We start from the raw sequence: 19,100 nt of genomic DNA on the forward strand, positions 1-19,100 counted from the left end.
ACCAACCACCCACGCGCGCAAAAGCCACAGAAAGGAGTATGTCGGGAGCGTTGCGGGCGGGCACCCGAGGGACAGGCCAGGCAGGGAGGGCGCCCTGGCCCCGTGGGAGACGGGCCCGGGCGTGCAGGTGACAGGCACGGAGTACTGAGGTAGGGGGACTTCAGGAAGTGGCTGAAGGGGACTATCGGGAGGTAGATCTCTACGAAGAAGAGCAGAGGGTACAGAAACCATTGCGCAAGAATAAAGGCCGGGGGCCCTGAAAAGCTCTCGCGAATATTTATCCTCAAAGGAGGTTGAATCCCAAACTATTAAGAGCCGACGTTAAAAAAAAAAAAAAAAAAAAAAAAAAAAAAAAGATAAAAGCTTTCTGTATCTAAACAATTCAAAACTCTCTCACTTCTGAGCCATAAAACACACTGGAGGAAGAAATACCTGGCCCATAGTGGCCAAGTCAAACAAAATTTGGGTCATTTCAAAGAGATGTAACTTGTTATCACAAAGGAGAAGACGCCACCATTCCTAAATTAATTCATACCGGGTGAAAGAAAAGTTTGGGGTGGTAAATGCATCTGTCGTAGCAATAAATGCTTCTGTAATCTAGGGTAAGTTACCCAGTTAGATTAATGGTCATTAGCACAGAAGTATGATCCTCTTATTTAGAAAATCTATTACATACAGTTCCTCTAAAAGTGAAGAACATTACAATCTCATTCACAACAGAGATGCAGCGTTTACCGCTTGGGTTTCAATACTAACATCTTAGAACCCTGAAGGCAGTTAATCATTAAACAAAAACAAAAATGTTGTAAGAATTATTTTTCAGAATACACTGGTAGGGAAAAGAGAAAAATCAGTCAGATAAACATTTTGTTACACATAAAAAAGCAACAAGTTAGCACAAGTACAAAGATAAGAGGGAAATATGCAAATTAAGCTCTTTAAAGCTACCAATACAGTCTTTGAGACACTGTTTACATTAGAAATCTAAGAAAAGCAGAAGGTAAAGCGGGAGATAAAGTATAGGAAATAATGGCCTCCTGGGGAGAACAAGTTTGGGAGAAACAATGAAAATATATCAGTCTAATGGCACCCAAGTTTCACCCACAAACCGGAAAGGTTAGTCAAAATCGAGGAAGGCAACCGTGAATCTTGGCACATATAAACCCAAGCCTTGATCAAAAGGAAGAACATGTGATAATAAAACAAAACACAACATCAAAAACAAGAAAATATAAGGCAATCTTAACCAAAAAGCCCAAATGATACCACATTTTAAAAAACTGAAACATGGGGAAATTTGGAGTAAGATTTTTTTAATTGAAGTATAAGAATCAATAAGGAAAAATACAAACATGGCAAAAATGTAGCAGGGTGTCCAAATTGGTATTGTGGATGGAAGTACTTAAGCTTATTTTAGGAAGATATTTGATATTTAAAAGAAAAACATAGATATCCAGTTATCATCAATAATCTCTATGGCAATGATTTTTGCAATGATATGTTAAATTAGGAATTTCCAAGATGTATATATTAAGAGTTGCTTCAAACTGGTGATGCCTGACATGTTTCCCTGAAACCTGCTTGGTTTTCAGTAGGAACAGTGCATTCTAGTATCACGCTGTGCAAATTTACAAATAGTAGCATTAGAAAATAGTATTTTTAGAAAATAGAAAAACTATAGTAGACTACAAAACAAAATTTATCTATGCAACTTAAGCTCAAGTGAAGTATTTAAAAAAAAGAAAAAAAAGAAATGAAAGTCATTGAATAATACAGAACTTGAGCAGAGAAAAGAAGACTTAAAAGGGCTACTGAATATGTCAATTTTAAAACACAGTGGAATAGAATATTGTAAATATATGTTTATCCTATCATTTACACAAATAATACAAGACAAATAGATCCTGATTGCCTTAGTCTCCTAACGATTTGGCCAATACTGATATAACTAATGGGAATTGAAGTAATAATTTTAAAATTTGAATAGCACCTTTTATCCAGGTATAACAAGCGAATTCTTAAACACAACCTCAGAATATAATAAGAATGGACATGGCCTTGGAAAATGATAAAATAAATGATAGAGACTTCTAATGATGACTTTATTATAAAGAATACCAATATAGTACAATTTTGTACATATTCTCATACACACACACTAATTTTCCTTCAAGTACATTCTTTATTTCAGAACTATTTAAGAAATGACACAAGGAGGTTTATGTCCTCCAAGTGGTACATTACATTGATGAACTTCTTCATTATATAGTATCTCCCTCTTTAGCACACTTGTTGTAACAAATATGCTAAAGCGCATTGGCCAATGTAAACCCAGGTTAAAATAAAGAAGAAGAAGGATTATTAGGAAAATACCACCCTCCTAGGCATATGTGAGGATAAACTATTATGCTGGAGGGGGGAAAAACATCAATTTATTCTAATATAGGCCTCTTTTATTTGGCAATAAAGATACAAGCAAGTATAGAAAAAAAGTTAAACTTAATAAATCTAGCTATCAAAATAGAAAACCTCAGGAACATGAAATATTACAGGTCAAATACATGAACTATTTAACATGCGGATGTACAGTTAAAACAGAGTGCATCAATTTTTTAATCACATAAGAAGGCATTCAAACTGGCTACACAAAGGTAGCAAAGATAAAATATTATATAAGATACACAAGATTTTTTTAAATTTAATAATGAAAGGACTCCTGCATATTTCACATGGCACCATATTAAGATAAATATGCAGGCAGATATCTGAAAGCATTCAAACACATTCAGAGTTCTGAATAGCATGTACATTTGTAATAAACAGAGAAAGCATTTAGAATTTGAAGGCTTTTAAGATATGGCAACTTCGCAAGTGACTGTGTTAGCAAAGCAATGCTTACTACCATAGCACTTTCTAAGGACATGTTTTGTTTTGTTTTGTTTTTTCATCTTTTTAAATTCAAATACAGTTGGCTATCTCTCTACACTCTTAGAGCAGCACAATTTACGTAGCATATTGCTCTTTTTATCATGTCAACTCTTTGTTTTTTGGCTTTAGCTGCAGGTGGTGTTTTCCATATATGATTTCTGGGAATATGGTGTGTTGGCCATATAAGGATGTCTATTTGAGCCATATGTTTTGCTGTCATGTGTCTCATTTTGTCTGTCTGGAATGTCAGGACTGATTTCCACATCGTTTCTTGAATGGACCAAATACAAATTTGTAAGAACAGAGAGGAAAAAGCTGGGGCTGGAACTCAAACAACTTTGTCAAAACATATATTGGAGAGGAAATGCAATATCCTGTAAACATTTGCACCCTTCTTCTCACATCTTATCTGTGACTGACATCATCACAACTGCACAATTTAGGAGAGAATCTACTTGATGAAGTTCAGAAGTTTGCAGTATATGCGGATGCATGAAGCTCAATCAAACAGACCCCACATCTTTGGAGGTCACGGCATGGCACACGTTAGCTCCCCCACTCTGAGATCCCTGGGTCCAGCCTTGAACTTGGGGAAGGGAAGGTGCTTTTCTTGCTTAGTGAATAAATGGAATTCTGATTAAGCTTTCTGACTAATCTCACAAGAAGGTATGGCCCCCGTTTCTCACAGCCTCTTTCATTGCTCCTTTTTAACAGTCATCACAGTCTTAGTCAATTAACAACTTGGGTAATTATTAGCTTAATATATGTTTCGCATACTAGACTCTAAGCCCTATGAGAGCACACTGTCTTGCTCACTACCATATTACCAGGAATTCATACACCGTCCTTGCAATATTTACACTACGAATAAATAAATGAGAGCAAAAAGCTGATGGTTTCACTTGCAACCAGCCTCCACCACTAAATGCAAGGATAATTCCTTTTAGAGTTTGCAGGAGTGAGGAGGCGGTAACCTGTGAGAAAGGTGGCTATAACATTTAAATTTGAATTCACTGAAATTAAATAAAATTTACAATTTAGTTCCTTAGTCACAATTCATATGTTCAATAGCCTCATGTGGCTAGTGGCCATTGTGTTGGACAATGTAGATTACAGACCACCGCCACCCAGAGGGCACTTATCTAGAGTACTTCTATAAAAGACAATTTAAGTAAATCCAGGACCTAGCCAGGAAGAGTCTTAGATGTGCTGAATGGCTCTCAGACATTCTAATGATGTCCAAATTGAAATCAGTTTCCATTTTAGAATTAGCCCAGAGATCTGTAAAGTTGCATGGAATAAGGCTTGTGTGCTGCCGCACACAAATTTAAGACAACTTTCTAGATGTGTCTGTATTTGAAAGGGTCCTATTGTACATTTGGAATTCTATGAATTTACCTCAAATGCTGCTTTCCATGAACATTTAAATAGCTCATAGGTGAAGTTAAAAACCACAGGGTCATTTCCCACCCTCATTCCCACCCCTGAATTAAATAAGCACAGTTGCCATTAGAAATGGCTTTAAAGCGGTACCTACTCAAACTGGGGGGAGGGAAGGGTGTTCCAGATACCAAACAAACAATGTTGTACTGCAGAAAACAACAGCAAAAGGCTTGAATATGTTTCTGGGAGATAAAAGAGAAATGGTAATGGACTTTAAATATGGGGCTTAAGGTTTTCTGTTTTTGTTTTTTCCCTAATAAGTGAGGTTTCAGTTATAGCCAGACTGATAATGATCAAAAGTTATTTCCTGATTGCTTGGTGGTGGATGTGAATACCCACTGGTAGTTTGTGATATGGCTTTAATAGGTAGGGGTCATTATTAAAACTGAGGAAAGAAAAGCCAATGTGTAAGCTAGTTTGGGGAGTGACGAATAAGGGAAATGAACAGCCATTATAGATGGCTTCTGGAACTTGACAGGGTATCTGGGTCTTTTACCCAGAAATAACTTTTTTAGCAAAAATTTATTGAGCAGAATTTTTTGAAAGCTACCTCTCCTTCCTTAGGTGCCGCTATGGTATGAATCATAACCTTGACAAGGCACGATGGTAGTAATCCCACCAAAACTGGTATCTTGATCTAGACTCGCATCCAAAATTGAGTAGGGACAGGAAGGCCTCCTGTCATTGCTGTTGATCCTCCAATGTTGATATCACTGCTGAAGTAATTAACCGTTTCAGGTTGCCATATCTTTCCCCCATTGCTTTTGGAGTGACCTTCCTCCCCCTTCTCACCTGGGGACCTCCCTTCTGCCATATCCTTTAATAGGCAGCTTGACTGCACCTCTTGTGTCTGAATCCTTCTCCAGCTTTCAGTTACTTCCTTTGATGTTCCTTCACACTATTGGTCTTTCAGTGGGATATTCTGTATCTACCTGTCTGCTCCTCTGAACTGCAAGTCTGTAAGCATTCTGAGGGTATACTTATGTCTGTGTTCCTGGAGTTTCTCACACTGTCATCACAGGAAAAGGAATCCAAGAACTGTTCCTATGAGAGAGTACAAGACAGATTCTTGCAATCTTAGGAAGTAAAGCCAGGTGCCAGTATCGGAAGTAGGCTCAGTGACTTCCCAAATTTGCTGCACATCGTCATGACCTGAGGAGCTCTTTCAACAATCCAGTAGATGTCCAGGCTGCACCCCACTGAAAAGAAAAAATCAGAATGGCCAAGAGTGGGAGCCAGGCATTTAGTTATTTAGAGCTTCCCAAGGTGGTTCTCATGTACAGCCAGGTTTGACATCTACTTTAAGTAGATTAATATTAGTAGTAACATTAGTATTTAAGTAGATAACATTAAGTTCATGTTTTGGAGACACGAAGTCAAATATACCTGCTAGGACATCTTCAAAGTGAGTTTTTTAACCCAATCCTGGAGTCACTTGCAAAAGTTAAGGCTGGTCTAGGAACCAGCCCTTGTCCCCAATTTAAGGAATACATGTGCAGGCAAGCCACTTGTATCAAACTAACAAACAAAAAAAGGTGACAGCAAGCTATTAGATCACTGATTTGGTGAAACAGAGATGGTGTGTGAGGAACCACGATAAATTAGCATTTGGGCACTTGCTTGAGATTTACTGAGGTGCCAGAAATCCTGTGCAGGTATATGATTTATCATTACAGACATAAGTGACTAACCACAAAATTACACGTGGGAAGTAAAACTCTAAAACCAGTCTATTATTTACTGGAGCCAGAACCATCCTGGTTTCCTCTAAGTCTTTTTTCAACATAGATGAGCAAGAAGTTTTCTCCCTGAAAATTTCAACCTTGAGTAAGTTTCCCCTTGAACAGTTGAAAACTTCCACTTATCTCCAGGCTAAGTTTTGCACATAAGCAGAACTGAAGTCCTCATATTGTCCATGCCAAGGAGCCAATGGCAGGGCATCACAGCCCCGCAGCTGTGCCATACTCTCCCGGAAGCTCAGGGGATTTTAATCTCAGTGAAGTCAAACAGCAACCATTCCTAATCAACCTTTAGCCAAGACAGATCAACCAAATCTTCTTAGGGATGTGAATGCTATTGCTAATCTTTCTTGGCTTAATTGGAGGGAGGAAGAGTTTGAAGTTACAATAGACCTGAATGTTTGTCCAGGTCCTTTCTGGGAAGTATCAGCCAAAGGCAGCACCCAATACTGTACTGCAATCCCCACCGCCACAAGGCACCGGACCAGGGTTGTCCATTAGGAAAGAAAGCCACCTCCAGAAACCACTATATCACACCCTGCACAATGATTAAATGCCACTATGATGCTTGAAATGTGCTGCAGCAAAGAAGAAGCTGAATAGAAAAACTAAAGTACCTTCTTTTGGGATGATGGAAAAGATCTGGAAGCAATGTGTGGTGATGCCTGCACAACAGTGTGGTTGTAATTAATGCCACTGAATCGCACAATTAAAAAATTGTCCAATAGAACATTTTATGTTATGTATCTTTTACTCCGATAAAATAACTAAAAACAAAACCAAACAATAAAAAACTAAAGGAAAACAATCTTTCATATATTCCTAAAAATTGGCAGATATATATTGTCATGAAAGTATCATGCCAAGCAGAAAAACAATAAGCTACAACATACCGAACAAACCTCTTCTCACCGCCAACCTTCCATTGCTTTGTCCTTAACCGCCAACAGCCACGGTCCAGTCTATGCTAGATAATTAATTCATATGATGAATACCTGACCCAAGGATAATTAACATGGATTGGTAATTAGAGACCAAGATCCCACCCAAAGTAGGTAATTTGATGGTCCCCTGATGCAAGAAAATGGTTCTCTTTTCAGATTTTATTCTATTCTATGGCATGTTAGCAAAAGCAGAGAAAGAAACATAGACAAAAACAAACAAGTAAGAGTACTGTAAGTCCAAAAACTCTTTTTGGATGTTTTCAAATGAGTGAAAATTAACTATACTCATGAAATAGTAGACCCTCCCAATTAAACAGCATGTAAGAGTGTCAAACACTTGTGCACAGTACGGCTACAGATGTGCAGCAATGCTACAAATGTGGTCAGTGTAATAATTTCTCAATTGTCTCTGGATAAAGACTTTAGATTCTATTTTTGAAAGTAAATGAACAGAACTTTTTGGCTATAAAGAGCCCAAAAGGCTTTCAAATTTATCATTCACTTTCAAGTGACAGCAATTAGGATTATTTACCTAATGCAATAATATCTAATATCATCTTTTTCCATACAGTGGTATCTGTATTCTGTTTCCTATCATCTATTCTTACTGATTTTATATTAGGGATTTTTATATTAATGATGGAATTGTTAGTGTATTAGAAGTTCATGTATAAATTTGGTCTCACTGAATTCATACCTAACCCTATGTATTTTTCTGGTGGATGCATGCCTAAGGAATAGGAATGGTGAAGCCAAATTAAAATTACATATTTATTATGTGTAAAATCATAAATAAAATACTATAAAAATTGTTGCACAGTACAGCTGTTGCTAGGGCATATCCAGTTACCTATTTTGCCTCTTAACTAGTGTGTTTATTGTGGGATTTAATTCATTAGATAACTAACATGGACTATAAATACACATGCAAATTTCCAGCTGATATGAAGCAAAAAGTTGATAAATAATGCTACAGTATAACTTTAAAAACAGAACTAGTGAGCCTCGAGGCTATTTTTTAATCATTTATTTTTATTTATTCTGTAAAGACTATTTTCATTTGTATTGTTTTTTATATATATAAATACACTTGGGAGAGAAATAAACAGCATATTTATGAAAAATTTTGATGGGGACCAGCTTGTAACTGTTTTGAGACTGTACTGCTTTAAAGATGGACAATACCCACTGTTCTATTTTTCTACAACGGAAAAAAAGCCACAGATTCACATTATACTTACTGAAAATTAAACTTATCTCTTCATTGAAGCAATAAGGCTCTCAAAAATAAGTTTTTAGTTCACTTTGCAGAAAGGGGTTTTGTCACGAAGAATTTACAATATTGTAAGCAAAGGCATCTTTATGGCTGGCATATGCCGCAGTTTAGAATATAAACCAAATCTTGGGGCATTCTCAATAGGTTTGGGAAATCCAATTGTTTAGCCAACATCCAAGTATGAATAAACATATATCCAATATACATGTAGCATAACATAATATATGTTCACAGATAACATTTGTTCACCATAGAATACTACACCATTTAACACTAGTCTACCACAGTTTTCACCGAAAATTCTTTAAAACCCAGAATTAGTGTCACACCTCTAAGAAAAATGACAGTGGGAAGAGTTTTGGAGACACCCAACCAAGATTTGGGTCTTGCTTCTTCCTTTTTACAAGCCCACTGAGTGACCCCTCATAAGTCTGGCAGAATCACATTATGTATCTATAAAGGGCTGGAAAAGAATCTGATCATCTTTAAGACCACATAAAAATTCTCTGCCCTCAAATATGATTTTAACCCACTGAGCCACCCAGGCGCCCAAATATGATTTTAAAAAATCAAGCTCACTTTAAAGAGAACGTAAAGATACAAGGAAATTTCTCACACGCTACATTAGATGTTTATCTCTATGTAAGAGACAGGTGTCAAACAAACAAATAAGAAAAAAAAAAAAACCCACTAAGGCAAAGAGAAACTTTAACTCACCAGATTCCATCTGTTACATTTGAATTCATGCATAATTGATTATCCATGACTGGTAAGTTCTTTTCTCACTAGCCGACCACAGTTTTCTAAACATTAAGTATTAAATCACTACTAAAGTAGACTACATTTTAGAAACAGCAAGGGCAGAATAAGAATATTTTAAATGAAAAATTACATGCCGGTTAATAATAATACAGCTGACCTATGTTTAAGGGAGAGAAATTTTAATCATGTGCATATTAAATATTAATAGCCTATTCTGTTATTGTTATAATAAGGTTAAGTAGGCTTCTCCATGCTTAAGGAAAGAGGGAGAAATAGGAATGCATAATGTTGCAAAAAGATACAGAGACGGGAGACAGACATAAGGAAAATGTGTCAACAATAAACAAGAGGAAATGAGAAAGAAGGAAAAGATGAAGGTGGAAACTAATCTCTATGTGTCATTATGACTGCCAGAGTACTGGCAAAGAAGCAACATCCTTTTATTTCAATTTTAATCATTTCTGAATTTTAATACCCGGCTCCTTTTGTAATTCTCCTGGCATTCCCCATATGCCTCCATCCCAGCCAAAACACCAGTGTAAATTAAATGGCAGGCAACCACACCACTGATGTAGCCTCCCCAAAGAACCTACCAGGTGACCAAAAGCAAAAAAAGGTATGTCTACCTTACATCCCTGAGGACCTCTAGCCAATTAACTGGCTGAATGTTCCTTACTTTCTTTAATTTTGAAAACAGGGATAGTGGTTAGGTAATCTAACCACTAGATAGAGAATCATTAAAAAAAATAAAGCAAGCCAGTAGTAATACAATAATCAGTGACCATCAGGGCCTGGAAAAATGAGTTTGCTCTCACTGGCACTAAGGAGCATCACATGATTATTTAATTACAGCTCTAATTTTTGTCTCGTGGATGGCAACATATCAACAATTAATAGGGCAAATAGAGGAGACTGTTTTTAAAGAGACAGAATGTGCATGATAATATAATAGGTCACACAGCAGTGTACTGCTTGAGGAATACTTCCTTTTGAGGAACTAAATAGGTCTGTCTTGCAAATAGCTCCATACAGGTCTCAAAAAGAAAATAAATTTAAAAAGCAAGAGTGTTTTAAAAATAACTTCCACTGAACTTTTCAGAATGTTTTAGATGCATTTCTATTGCAACTCCAGCATCAATTTTAAGGAATGGAGTGAAATCTTTGTTAATACAAAAACCCTAAATCTAAAATAGTTTTTATAAAATATATATAGCTAAATGAAAAATTTCTTTTTAAGCAATAATCATGACAGATATTTCTTCAGTAAAGAACAGGTAGAGGTCCCTAGCATTTTTGGTCCTATGATATCAGGAAGACCATTATTACATGGGTAACCTAACTGCAAGGACCTTAGGGGAGCTCTCTCTGTTGACTGCAGTACATACAGTCTGTTACTGCACCAAACACCAAAGGACCATGAACCTAAACTGAGATTCTTCACCTAATCCTGAAGGTCAGAGACAATGAGGATAAAACAAACCCTGGTGTGCTATTGTCAAAAAATGACAGGGCACATAGTTAGAGAAGAAAAACATTCAATTATCCAGAAAACTGGGACATGTGTAGATTAAGTGTTCAGATAACCCCAGCAAAAAGAGAAAATTAGAGGAAAAAAGTCTCTCTTCCATTGAATCATTCTCAGTACAAGCTAAATTCACTATTTTATTATTAGTTTAACAAATCTTTAATGAGTGCTCACTATACAAGGCAAAGGATGCTAACTGTGGAGTTTCTCCTATTTTATAGAACACAACAGACATGTATCTTACACTGAGTTTCTTTTTGGTAGTCTTTTAATACCTTTAGAAATAAATAACAGCAGCACCTAAAAATTTATAAAGTGGAACTATTAGTGGACTTTAAAGTGCTATATAGTACAAGGTTACAAGGTCTACATATCCAAATTAACCGAGGGGGATTCAAATAGTTAACCACTTTAGTAGCATTGTCTAAATAAGGCTAAGCCCAGCTTTAAACTCTAGTTCCAGTCACCTTTGTTCTGCCATGACAGAAACCAAAGCAAAACCAAGGGCTGAAGTTTGGAAAAGGAAATAGAACTACCTTTGTGATCAAGTGCTCAAGTGTATCTTAAATATCAGTTTATAGAGAATTATAAGAAAACCTAACTTGGCTAAAAAAAAACAGTGACTGAAATCATTCCACAAAAGGAAATAGGAAGAGGTGCTAAATCAACTCAATAAGCTTTTAATGGCTCATGTTGGCCAAAGTCATCAGAACATAAGAAAATGTAGGCGTCTCAAAATACAATGTGGGAAAGATAAAACTGCTGAGGGGCAACAATTTTTAATGCCACTGGCAAAAGTGACCAAGTCAATAACAATTACAAGGAAAGAAAAATAGAAAAAACTGTATAGCCCATGAAAAGTTTTAAAATTAAGTGGTAGTAGAAAACATTCTGATGATTCTGGACCAAAAATCTGACTCTATACATTCTAAAAGAATATTTTTTAAAGAGTCTAGCAAGTAGCAGCTTGCATGTAAGAGTATACATCATTCTTTTTTTAACATGACTGTTAATATACAGTTAACATGTCTCAGAAAAGGCTGTAATTAACTGTCTACTGCTCTAATAACACTAATAAGCATACAGTATTATTAAAATACAATGACTCCATACAAAATAAGGCTGTCATTTTTTTTTAACTTTTAAGATAAGGTTCTAAATTGTTTTTGAGTCCTCTTAAGCCATCCAAAAGAGAGCTCATCTTTAAGAATTTTTTTTAAATAGTTATTAAAATATTGTTCTGTCCTCCACAGTCTGGAGAAATCTGTCTAACATTAAACAGGACCTCCAGGTATCATTTCAACTGGTGAAAATACAATGGAAAAACACCTGGACTATTTTATCAATTCTATGTAATCTTTTAAAACTTAAAATATAAGCAGTTTAATTTAGTTCTTCATTCACTGATAAAAACGTTTTATCAGTGAATGGGGAAAGGTTTGCTATATCAAGAATCACAAAGCCCTGTTGTTAATCCCCAAAGATTTCCATCCTCTGGTTCACTGGAACAGGAAAACTCAATTGCATTCAACATCAAACAGCTAATTATGGATATGCTCTATTCAAAATATTCTCCATTTCAAAAGATATCTGCATATACTAGGTTCTATTTTCTTTATAGTAATTATCACAATAAAATATTTATAACATAAAACCTCTTTTACCTTAAAGTCCTTAACATTATAAACATTAAAAGGCCAAATTGTCATTTACAGGCTCTTAACGGCATATCTGAAGCCATTGAGGAAGACTAGAAAGGAACCTCCAGCAAGCAACTCTACCAAATGCCTGACTTCCTGGAAAACAGCATCTGAAGAATTCCCTCTCACACAGATTGCCACCTTTTCTTTAAATATCTCAAGGAAAGAGAGTCTAATAATTTCCCCTGGGAGCTGCCTACCATATTTCACCATCCAAAGAAGAATGCCTACTGAAGAATTTTTGTTGGTATCTGGTCCCAAATCATCTCTAGCTGAGAAAAAGCAACATCCCAACACAGAGATCTCTCCAAACACTAAACGCCTGTCTCTCCTCCCTCTGGTCGTAGCCCTGATTCTCCATATGAAACCGATAGGAACTTTTTTGGCACTTACCCTCTAAATATCAGAGGCTGCTTTCCAAATCCAGCCCTATAGGAGAGCTCTCAAAAAGTAGTCTTTGGTGATGTGACAATGACGAAGTCCTCTCTGGCACTGCTAGCAAGGCAGAAGCATCCCCAAATGAGGTGTTACCAGTTGCCTGTGAAGCAGCTGGACCATTACTGCAGTTCTGAGGGTGCGTCACAAATCAGGTCATAGCTCTGGGTAGAGTCCACCCACTTCACCGGGTACAACGCCCTCCACTTCCTGCACACCTGGGGGGAAGGGGTATGGAGGAGGGGGCGGCCAGTGCAGGTCCACAGACATTCTAGTAAAAGCACTACCAGGTGCAGCCTGACATCTGCTTCTTCTGCAAGCATTTCGGCTTCATTTGGGGGACCTGCACCCCGAGGTACTCAAAAATTTGTGCAACAATAAGCGAGCTCTAAAATGAGTGATGAGTGTAATAAAATATCGCAGAGTTAAATGTTTTATCTAGCAAGATCTTTCCTCCACTGGAAACTGAAGCAACTCTTAATTTTTGATTACAAGATACTTCACTACCAAATGTCAAATAACTGGACTGAATAAATTTCAGCAGAATCTAGGGACATAAATGCTGGGGTACCAGTTAACTAATTTTCACCTCTCGTAACTAAACTAGATCATTGAATAAACTGAATTATATCCTTGAAAGTCCATTGAAAGAGGTGATTAGAATTTCTATTATGAACCTTCAGACAGCAACAACTGTGGAAGTGATACAGAATAACTTGAAAGAATAAAAATAGGCCAATATGCTGGAGAAATGCTCTGCTACTAAATCTCACCCTGAATATATATACACACAATCTGTATCTATTTACTCTGAAATGAAATATCTGATCTTAAAAAAGACTTTAAAAAAATAAACAGCAAAAGGTACCGTTGGCATAAGTTCAAAAGTACTAAATAATGTGTGTTAATGTGTTGATCACACTCTATGAAGACATCAAGTTTAAATAGACTTACCATTGAGAACAGCACTTAGGAACGATATATAAATTACCATCGTAGACACTTTTTCTTTGGTATAGTGAAGAGGAAGAACCTTGTGTAACAGATTTGATTTCCATGCTGTATTAAGACCACATTCTGCTCTGATGTCAATGGAATATGTGATTACTGATTGACAACTGTGTGTAGATGATGGTGTAAGAACTACTTACAGAACGTAAGTGAAAATAAGCATTTTCTTAAGTTAATCCTAAGTTTAAGAATTCAACTTCCACAGTATTTTGATGTTTCCAGGGGTCTTGAAAAAAGAAGGGACTTTTAAAAAGAAAACAACAAATTCATTTAGTATTATTCTTATAAGAAAGTTGAAATCTCTCTTAAGGTTGGCATATCAACAAGAAGACAAACATAGGGGGGCGAGAATATTTTCAGGGGAAAGCTAACAGTATCAATGGATCGATCGATCAATTGATGAACCCCACTTTGTACTCACATTAGCAGATCTCCATTAACAACTGAAACATTCCATCTAAGCCTTGGAAGGTATCACCCTTTATCAAAGTTACTCCCTAAGTAATAAGATAATTTAAGTAATCTACTTGGAACTTTGCAGAAAGTTAATTTAGCAAACACACACTTCAATGTGTTTGAACATATTTGTCTTGAGGTTGCTCTAAGATGACTATTTTAAGTGGCATGCAGGCTCTTTGGGAGTTTTGATGTTACAGTTGAGGTATGTAAAGTAAAAGTGCATAGCATTGCTTTCAGCTGGTTCTCAAATGACAGAAAGAAGATGATATTACTCCTCTTTAAAGTTTTGTCACTGGTAAATGATAAGAGAAACTCCTCTCGACCCCTACCCCCAACCAGGAAGAGTCTGAAGCCCTGGATTATAGTACAGGTAGATATTAAAATGGAGACAGAGCCGTTATTTAGTGGTGACAGGAATATAAATACGTGCACTAACCTATAAACTGGTATTTACTTCAGGAAGGTAAGTAATATTTTTCCTCTGATTGCTGAGCTGTCAGTTTAATGCAGCGTAAATAAACAGTAGGTGCCTGCTAGCTCGAAGTAGGAAGTGTTCATTCCACACGAGGAACAGATTACTGAAGCCTGATGCTCATCATGCTGAAACATAACTTTCATTTTACCAGAAAATACACCCTACCGTGGATGATTTTTCGTGCCTGATCTATTAATTAACTTAACTCTGTTCTGTCAAAAGGTAAACCAATTTGTTAAAATCATCCCAGAGTTTTGGAGTTTGAAAAGCAAATGGATTTGAAAAGCAAGAATAAGGACTCTTCTGTAATCTGATCACAAATGCTAAAAATGAATACTAAACACAATAAGCAGAAACTAGACAAAACTAAAACAAAGTACATATTTAAATATAGAATTTAATCATCTGAGTTACCAGATTTACTCAAAAATCTTCCTCCTTTGCCAGTTAAAAGCAACTGGCACCTTTAATATTTCACAACATTGTGCTACTTAAGTCCGTTCAGTATGTAAGCTTTTTCTGCTGTCTGAAATATCTAAAAGTAAACCATTAACAAAAATCAAATCACACTCTCTAATTCTAATAGAAATATCACTGAACTCTTCTGAGAGAAGTGTCAACTTTGAAGATCAAATGATGACACCCTTCCTAACAGCATTCATGTAAAATGTGGGTCTCTTCCCATTTTCTATATACCACAAAGCTATGACGGTATATAGTGCAACTAATTTTTTCCTTCTATACAAGTATTTAGCAAAATCTTTCATGGCATTATTTAAAATGGGAGCTCATCTAAAAAAGGAAAGAGGGCAATTTGGGGAGGTTTCTATTTAAAATACAGACAAATTCTGATAATTAAACAGTGGACTATAAAGGAAAAAGAGAGGCTTAAAAAATAATATTTTTGCATTCAATAGCAACATGTCTAGACATGGTCTGAAGATTGATTCAGTCATATGCATTTATTTCATATACTTCATGAATCCCAAGTACTAATATAAGAGTCATCCAAGACAATATGTCTTGGAAGAAATGATTTGTTTGTGTAAAGGGCATATCAGTGTATGGCCCTCTTGGAAATTTACAGAGCAGCTGAAAAACCACTAGAGTGCTTTATAGAGTCCCTGCTGTATATCCATGTTGTGTTTAGCTTAATAGTGTTCGTAACCAAAAGATTTTTACAATAATGAGGAACAGGTGCCTGTCACCTGACCTTTTAGGCCTAATTTACAATCCATAACCTGTCACATGAAAAAATAATTGAAAATCTCCTTCAGATATTTGAGTCTTTGCTAATTCAATGTAGTCTTTCTTAACCATCACTCAGCATACCATAGCTTATTCAGTCACAGGTTCATATATCTGGCAACAGGCTTGTCTGCAGAAATAAACCAATACTCATTTTGTCGTTCTTGTTTAGGATGCTGGGAGACAAAAGAACTACTTTTGTAGATTATCAACCGAAGAATATATTAATTTATTACAACAACTAAACAAAAGGCATTCCTTGTGAATACTTTTACATACAAAGAACTATTATTTATTACATATTTCAGCTTGTGGGAAAACGAGGAATGCATTGATTCTGGAAATAACTATTCAGACTTTTAGAAGTTCTTTAGGTCTTCTTTCTCTATCTCTTATTTTCCCCTTCTCCCCCTTGCTCTCCCCACCCCCAACCCACACACATTTTAAGGCACTAGTACTTTAGGAGGGAAATCCCTATCTGTTCTTTCTTCATCCATCATTTGTATTCCTTTTTCAGAAAGGAATACAAAATTGAGCAGTGATTTTTGTTTCTCCTGTATAATCTTGTTACACGTAGCCATACTCAGATTTAACAATGCTTTGTATTTTATAGCTACTGTTTACATATTATGTATTACATATGACTGAACAACTCTACATTTAATATATTGTTTCCATTAGAAAAACTATAAAGTAATAAGTGTCAAATGGAGATGAAGAATAAACATGCCTGGTATATTTATAAAATTCAGAGTCACTTAAAATGTGCACAAATAGGATACATATTTTGCTATTGTTACATTTTACATAGTATACACATGGTCTAAAGTGTATTTAATAATGTGCCTAACCAAGTTAATTAAAGTATTTATGTCTGGTGACTGTGTTAAACACTTGGAGAGGTAGTGAAAGATACAGCCAGTTACTTCTGCTAACTAAAGTTGAAATTATGCACTTATTATAACCTTTTCTAACAATGTGAGAAAAACAGAGTAAATATATTAAATTTGTTTCACAACAGATGCTTAGGTTGTTAATATTTAAGATGCCTATTCATGCTATTCCTGTCTGCACATTTGTCAAAAATGTAAGCTTGAATGCTAATGTTTGCCAGCAGACTGGAGCAGCCAGTATATGAATGTACCACTGTTCTACTAAAATAATATGCAATAGAAATAAAGGACTGCTGCTAAATCATAGCATTGATTTACCCCACAGCAGATTAAAGGTTTTTAGAGGAAACACCTCAACCTTGGCGTTTTCCAGTATTAAAGTACGGTTTTTGTAGTTGTTGTTTGCTTCTGCAGCTACGTTTTACCATAGAATAAATCTTACAGTCCTAACACCTCAGAAAAATCCACTTTAGGTAGGGTGTAAATTTCAATAAAGTTTCAACCGCAGGAGTTAGTCCCTCAGTAGCACAAACACTGTAGATTTTAGGGACTGCTTGGGACAAAACCTGACACCTACCAGTCCACATTCACTCATTTCTTACCCTTCCTCTGTCTTCTTGAAAAAGTCAGGTCCCTGGCCGCCAAGGATGCAAGCAGGGAACCCCAGCCATCCGGGTAGAATGGTTTTTCTCCTGAGTATAGAACGTCTTTCTGATTTCCCTGTCTCTTAATACAACCGTGTAGAGTCCAAGTCTTACATTTGCCTGGAAATCTGGAATGCCGCGAGGAAAGTTCGCTGAGGAAGGGCGCAGAGGTCAAAGTTGCCAAACAGGCCACTTTGAGAGGCGATCCTCGGGTTGACACTATTAAGTGAGATTTGCAATGCCCCAGTGGAGGTCCCGGCCAAGACCTCCAGCAAGAGCCCTAAGCCCCTCTCCTTCTTCTGGGGTCATCCCCAGAGTCCTGCTCTGTGCATTTCCCCGGCACACGCGTGTCGCTCCCCGTACCTGCCACCTGCCTGCTTTGTGCCTCTTACGGTGGTTGCCCAAACCCACGCTCCGCCGCCCCGAGAGCCTCCGCAGTGAAGCGCTCGGAGAAGGCCGCCACGCTCGGGTCAGGACCGCAGGAGGGAGACACGGTGCAGACCCGAGGCCGTACCTGTGATGTCTCGGTCCTGCTAAGAGGGCAGCACCTCTTCCTGCCTCCAGGCCCGCTCCAAACCCACAGTCACTCCAGAAGCCCCTTCAGGACCGACCTCACCACCGCCAGCGAGGGCTCGAAATCCGGAGTGCCGCGGCTTTCAAAATCCCGGCTCCAACTTAAGCGCCCGGGCGCCCGAGTGTTCCCGGGATGGAGAAGTTGCCACTAACTTCTAGGCCCCTCTCCGCCGCCGCTCCCAACCAGCTGCGCGGGCGGGGGGCGGAGGAAGGAGGAGATGGACCGGGGAAGGATGCTGAGCTTACTTGCGATCCGGCGGGGAACGTTTCCACTCCCCCCCCTACTCCGCCGGGCACCCTTCTGCCAGCCCAGCTCCGGGGTGCACAGAGAGGCTTTCTTTCCCTTCTCCCGTTTGCTTCCTTCGGTCTTTTCCGCTCCCCTTTCCTCTTCCAAGAAGGGTGATACTGAGGACCTGAAGGAGTTTGTTCCGCCAGGGTCTGCCGGGCAGGTGTGTAGGGTGCCCACACTCTGGGAGAGAGAATGAATGGCATCTCCAAGTCCCCCATCCCGGTGCTCTCCCACGCTCGACCGGCCCACCCCTCCCGGGTTCGGCTGCGCACGAAGAGAAGGGGCTCGGAAGACCCTTGCCGCCGGACGTCCACGAGAGAGGAGCCGCGCTGCCCCAACAAGGGGCGCCGTGGGTGGGTGCTACAGAGAAGTTTGGATCGATTCCGAAAAAAGAGAGAGAGATGAAAGAACAAGAATAGGGGGGAAAAGAGAGGCAAAGGAGCAGAACTCACTCAGGCATGGGCGTTGGGGGCGGCGGTGGCTGTCGAGTGCGGGCCAGCGACCAGGAACAGCTCCCCGGGCGGGCGCGTCGGACTTCCGAGGCGGCGGCTTCTGCCTCTTGTGCCGCCGCCGCCGCCGGAGCTGCGGCTGCCGCGGAAGTTAATTGCAACTTGACTTCAAGTTGTCTTCTTTCCCCATCCGAAGTGGGCGTTTAAAGGGGAGAGCGAGGCGAGGAGCGAGCTAGCGAGCGCGCGGGGCCGAGGGAAGGAAGGGGGGGAGGGAGGGGATGTTAACGGGGGGGGAGGGGGAGGGGGC

At 38.3% G+C, this 19,100-nt stretch overlaps 1 protein-coding gene across 2 annotated transcripts in view; it reads right to left on the reverse strand.

The window, feature by feature from the left end:
• SATB1 (SATB homeobox 1) overlaps positions 1 to 19,040 on the reverse strand; it is a 101,109-nt gene extending 82,069 nt beyond the window's left edge. Inside the window, exon 1 of one of the 2 annotated variants that reach the window (XM_044252524.1) lies at positions 18,797 to 19,040. The gene's annotated coding sequence lies outside the window, so the exon portion shown is untranslated. Of the gene's footprint in view, positions 1 to 12,710; positions 12,903 to 18,796 lie in introns of those variants that run through there. The other variant, XM_044252526.1, reaches the window with a different exon arrangement.
• Between the last annotated feature and the right edge of the window lie 60 nt (positions 19,041 to 19,100).

Source organism: Neovison vison, chromosome 6 (genome assembly GCF_020171115.1).
Source record: "Neovison vison isolate M4711 chromosome 6, ASM_NN_V1, whole genome shotgun sequence".
NCBI classification, from domain to species: domain Eukaryota; kingdom Metazoa; phylum Chordata; class Mammalia; order Carnivora; family Mustelidae; genus Neogale; species Neogale vison.